Below are 5,764 nucleotides of genomic sequence, written 5' to 3'. Positions count from 1 at the left end.
GCCCTACTCACTATCCTCGAATTCACTGTCGCTATAATTCAAGCCTATGTATTCATCCTCTTAGTAAGCTTATACCTGCATGACAACACATAATGACCCACCAAACCCACACATACCACATAGTAAATCCTAGTCCTTGGCCCCTTTACAGGAGCTCTTTCAGCTCTTATAACATCAGGCCTAATCATGTGATTCCACTTCAACTCAATAGTTCTACTAATACTGGGCCTACTAACTAATATTCTAACAATATCAGTGATGATGAGACGTCATTTGAGAAAGCACTTTCCAAGGCCACCACACACCAACCGTCCAAAAGGGACTTCGATACAGAATAATCTTATTTATCGTGTCAGGAGTCTATTTTTTACCGGCTTTTTTTGAGCCTTCTACCGCTCAAGCCTCGCTCCTACCCCTGAATTAGGCGGGTGCTGGCCACCGACAGGCATTCACCCCTTAAACCTCCTAGAAGTACTACTCCTCAACACTTCCGTGCTATTGGCCTCTGGTGTATCCATTACCTGAGCCCATCAGAGCCTTACAGAAGGAAATCGTAAACACATACTTCAAGCCCCCTTTATTACAGTCACCCTTGGTGTTTATTTTACACTCATACAAGCATCACAGTATTACAAAGCCCCATTTACGATCTTAGATGGAGTCTACGGATCAACTTTCTTCACAGCCACAGGATACCACGGACTACATGTAATTATTGGTTCTACTTTCCTTGTTGTTTGTTTCCTACGCCAATTAAAATTCCACTTCACATCCAACAACCACTTAGGCTTCGAAGCTGCTGCTTGCTACTGACATTCTGTAGATGTTGTATGACTATTTCTTTATGTATCTATCTATTGATGAGGCTCATAGTCTTTTCAGTATTAATTAGTACAACTGACTTCCAATCAGCTAGTTTCGATACACTCTGAAAAAGAACAATAAACCTAATACTGGCCCTATTAACAAACACAATACTAGCCTCATTACTCGTACTTACCGCCTTTTGACTTTCTCAACTAAACACACAGAAAAAAAGAAGCCCCTACAAATGCGGATTTGACCGTTAAAAGATCCGCCCACCTACCCTTTTCCATAAAATGTTTCCTAGTAGCAATCACCTTCCTCCTTTTCGACCTAGAAGCTGCCCTCCTACTACCCCATCCCTGAGCAACCCAGAGTATTCTATTTTTTAGACCAATCTTCAGCATATTTTTGTATAATTATATATTGTTGGACCCCTCTAGCCTTCGGGATAGTTCTGTAAAATGCAAGACTTGAGGAGACACATTGGACAGATTCTCACTGAGAGGGTGGAGTGTTGTTGACCACATCCCTAAGGAATTCTCCCAGTGCATGTGGTGAACATGAACGTGTCTGTCCTTTGGGAAAATGTAGCTAAAGTTAACACTACAGTCATCCCTCTGTATCTGCAGGGGACTATTTATCTGTGGATACCAAAATCCAAAGATACTCAAGTCCCTCATATAAAATGGAATAGTATTTGCATATAACCGATACATATCCTCCCGTATACTTTAAATCATCTTTAGATTATTTTTAATACCTAACACAATGTAAATGCTATGTAATTAGCTGTAAATACAATGTAAATGCTCTGTATGATAAGTAGTTGCTGGTATGTGGCAAATTCAAGTTTTGCTTTTTATAACTTTCTGGAATTTTTTCGAATATTTTGGATCTTTGGTTGATTGGATCCATGGATGAAGAATCGTGGATGTGGAGGACCAACTGTACAGATGAGAACACTAAGGGCAAAAGAACTTAACTGCATATAGTCACACAAGAAGCAACAAAGTTGTAAATCAATCCCAAGTGTGACCAACTGCAAAGTGAGTATTCTTAACTGCTAGTTGAATCAAGAAATAGGAACTCTATTATCTGTCATATATCTGCAAACTTGAAAGTTTCTGTCCTTTCTTGGTCTCAATTTTTCATCTGTATAATGAGGAAATTTTACTTTATGGTCTCTAATAAATTTTCCACCTGTATTATTCCATATATTCAATCAATCATTTACTTAATGAGCTTGCATCAAGTGCCCAGCAACTTTAAAGTATACCACTAGATTATCTGGATAGTGTAAGTTCAAATAATTCACTTTTTTGCATTACTTTTTTCATGAGATTCTACCAGGAGACAGAAATAACTCATCATCTGTGTTTTTTGCTTCTTTCCCTGGATTCCTTCCACCACCAATATTACAGACACACAAACACATAATTTTTTCACCAACAGTTGGGCCACATCTTCCATAACCTAATAATATTCTCCTTATTCTAGAGATAGAGTATATTTATTGGAAACCTTGTATATTTATGTAACTGACTAATTGTTTTTCTCATTTTCCTGTCAGCTCTTCAATAATGAAACAATGAAAAAAAAGAAAGAAACAGTCTGGAATGTTTTCTCTGATGGCTGAAATCTATTACTTGGACCATAAATTTACTGTCAGAAAAACACAAGATCATTTATGATCACACACTTTTATGTCCCAGAAGCTATAAAGGTTTCCCACAAAAGTATGTAAAATAATTTTGCTATCCTATTCTTTGTGTTTCTAACAGCCTTACATAGTCTACATGTCAGAACTAATTCCTCTCACCATGATTCTCTTTTTGTCTATAGACATAATTCATTTTACTATTACTCAATATACGTCTTCCTATATACCAACGTAGCATCTTATGAGTATGCGTTGACTTAAACCCTGGATAATACGTTCATTTTGTCAAAGAAATATGTTGCTCTTTACTGTCTTGAAAATATAATGCCAAAAAAGACATCTATACTGAATTCATCTACACTGAATTATTATTTTGTGTTCTGCTGGTCACAGGCTGGCTCCCCCAGAAATCAGCCTGCCAGGTGGTTTATAGGGTTAATTGTACTGGGTGCTTGTTACTCTCCTCTTCCTTTTCCTGACCTTTCTTCCACTCACAGGGAACACCATTTTCCTGCCAGCTGGTCTCTTTTGCCAACTGGCTTCTGGACAGGTTTAAGCAATGGTGAAAACGGGAAGGTGAGAGCAGTAGAGAAACCAGAGTATTTCTTCATCTCTTAGACTCTGCAGGAATATCTTTGGCTGTGGCTGCATCTTCTCAGCTCATGCAGAACAAAAATCCCTCCTTTTGAGATCCAACTGCTGATAGCCAAAGTTCTAGCTCTTTGAGTAGCCCAACTTCTAGATCTGCTATCACTGATAGGGACAGAGTAAAGGGACAAAGTAGGTGATTAAATATTCAATAGTTAATCCCACTAAGGGACCATAAGTAGAGACCAAAGTATGGGAGACCTCATAAATTAATGATTACACAAGAAAGTAGGCCTGCTTAACAACAAAACCAAGTGGGCTTACTTAGCAACAAAACTACACGATAGAAGCATGAGACATACCCCAAAACAATAAAACAGTGGTGGCATGGTCCACATCCTGCCCATTGAAGTCAGTAAGCTAATGATCCTTGAGAAGGGGCTTTTTCTGCATGTACTAAGAGCAGGAATATAGGGGAAAGGTGGCATTATACTGAAACCTGAGATGATTTACCATATTTTAGTATATGTTACTGCCTTTTTGCTCATTTCCATAGTACCATGACAGTCCCAGTTTTACCATGTAGGGAAAAGAAAACTCCCCCACTCCATGTGGAGGAGGAGCTAGAGATGGAAGTTTGATATCTACTCAAAATGAGGAAGAAGATGGTCTTTTTCCTTTGATTCTAAAAATGTAGCCCACTAAGTTCTCGGTGTGGCGTTCCCTTGCCTGCCAGTTGTATCTCTCACAAGCGTCCTGTACTAATGAACTCATTCCTTAGCTGTCACTCTGCCTCTCGCTGAATTCTTTCTGCACTGAGACAGAAGGATCTATGCTCTACTGAGTCCCAAAATGCATTCTGTGGTTTCATCACTACTTCTTCCTTCTGTCCCTTCTTGTCTAGGCTAGTCATGCTCCTAGATGTTTTTAATCTCTGGTTTGCCTAATTACCCCTGATTGATTCAACAGCTCTTCTATCATCCATGTAAACAACTCCCTGAATTTTATTCCCTCTGCTTGAAAGACCTAGTATGGTTTCTGTTTTTTGGACTGGACTCATAGATTAGCCACACTTATTCATTTCACACTCATTCACTAAGACTTCATTATGTATCACACTTGTGCAAGGCACTGTTTAAGGGTAAGAGCATACCTGTTAATATGATATACTTTTCCTATCTTGTATAAAAATTATAGTCCAGTGGGAAAGACAGATATTGTATAATAAATTGTGGGTATGATATATATTATAAAAGATAAATTATCTGATATTATGGGATCAAAAGCAAGAGAAAGTTAAACCACAATGAAGAGTCAGGAAGGTTCTTAAGTTTGTCCGTTTTCAAATGAGATCTAAAAGGTGAGCTAGCCTTGACCAGGTGTATGCAATAAGAAAAATATGTGAGATGAAAAGAACTTATTTTAAAACCATTTTACCTAATTTCCCATTTTACAAATGATCTATAAAATTTTCATCAGTATTTGCTTTGAGGGTACAGAGCTATGTAGCTGGGCAATGGAGGGAGGAAGGAGGCTTTATTATGTACATTCTTTTTTTCCAACCAAATACTTATTTTTAATATTTATTATGAATGTTGCAGTCAGTTTGGTATATGCTGACAATCATAGTTTTAACATTTAGTAGTGTGAAGCACACTTTAACTATTTCCAAAGGGATATGTGATGTGGTCTTCGTTTCAGAGGAGCAGAAGTGATGGGCTTCCCTGGTGGCACAGTGGTTGGGAGTCTGCCTGCCCATGCAGCGGACATGGGTTCGTGCCCCCGTCCGGGAAGATCCCACATGCCGCGGAGCAGCTGGGCCCATGAGCCATGGCCGCTGAGCCTGCGCTTCTGGAGCCTGTGCTCCACAACGGGAGAGGCCACAACAGTGAGAGGCCCGCATATTCAAAAAAGAAAAAAAAGTGACTGAATTACTACTATCTGCTCTTTAATGTTTCAACTAACCATTCCATTGCCTCATCAAGGTCAGTGCCTTTGATTGCTGAAGTTTTGAATACTTGCCATTTTCAGTCCTTCAAGGCAGGTAACCCAAGTGAATTTGCCATCACCGAGGGAGTCATGGCCTGTTCCATGTCCTGCTTATTTGCAAACACCACTAAAATGGCTTTTCTCAGTTCTTCTTCCTCCAACATGGCAACTAAGTTTGATTTGGAAATGCCAATTTGCTCTCAATCACAACTGTCTACTACATAAATGACTGCATCTGTGTTTGAATAATAACATCTCCAGTATGGCCTGATACTTGTCTGTCCTCCTAAATCCCAGACTTAGAATTTTAGGTTCTTGTATGTTACTGTCTCAACATTAAATCCAACGGTAGGAATAGTAGTAACGACTTCTCCAACCTGTAATCTGTACAAAATTGTAGTTTTTCCTCCTCCATCTAATCCCAAAATTAAAATCTTCATTTCCCAGGTTCCAAACAGACTGGAAAATATGCTTGAGAAAAAGCCACCCATGATGAACTGCCTGTCTTCCCTCATTAACCATCAGAGACTGGCCCTGGCCTCAGCAGCGACGCCTAACTGAGCCTCGGAGTTGCCACCTCCCCTCACCTAGGCCTGCTCTCTGGCTCTGGCTAGGGCTCTGGTTCTCAGGGGGTTTCCTTGGAAGCTTGGCCAGCCAGCAGCTTCCACGTGGGACCTCCCGGCCAGGGCGGAAGCAAGTGTCCTCCGCCTGTACATTCTT

The 5,764-nt window shown here is 39.9% G+C and overlaps 1 pseudogene; it reads right to left on the bottom strand.

Annotated features, from left to right (window-relative positions):
• Nucleotides 1-4,992: 4,992 nt before the first annotated feature.
• LOC131755310 (ADP-ribosylation factor-like protein 1 pseudogene) lies at nucleotides 4,993-5,547 on the bottom strand (annotated as a pseudogene).
• Nucleotides 5,548-5,764: the final 217 nt, after the last annotated feature.

The sequence above is a fragment of the Kogia breviceps genome, chromosome 4 (assembly GCF_026419965.1).
Source record: "Kogia breviceps isolate mKogBre1 chromosome 4, mKogBre1 haplotype 1, whole genome shotgun sequence".
Taxonomy (NCBI): Eukaryota; Metazoa; Chordata; class Mammalia; order Artiodactyla; family Physeteridae; genus Kogia; species Kogia breviceps.
This window is presented reverse-complemented; position numbering and strand designations above follow the sequence as displayed.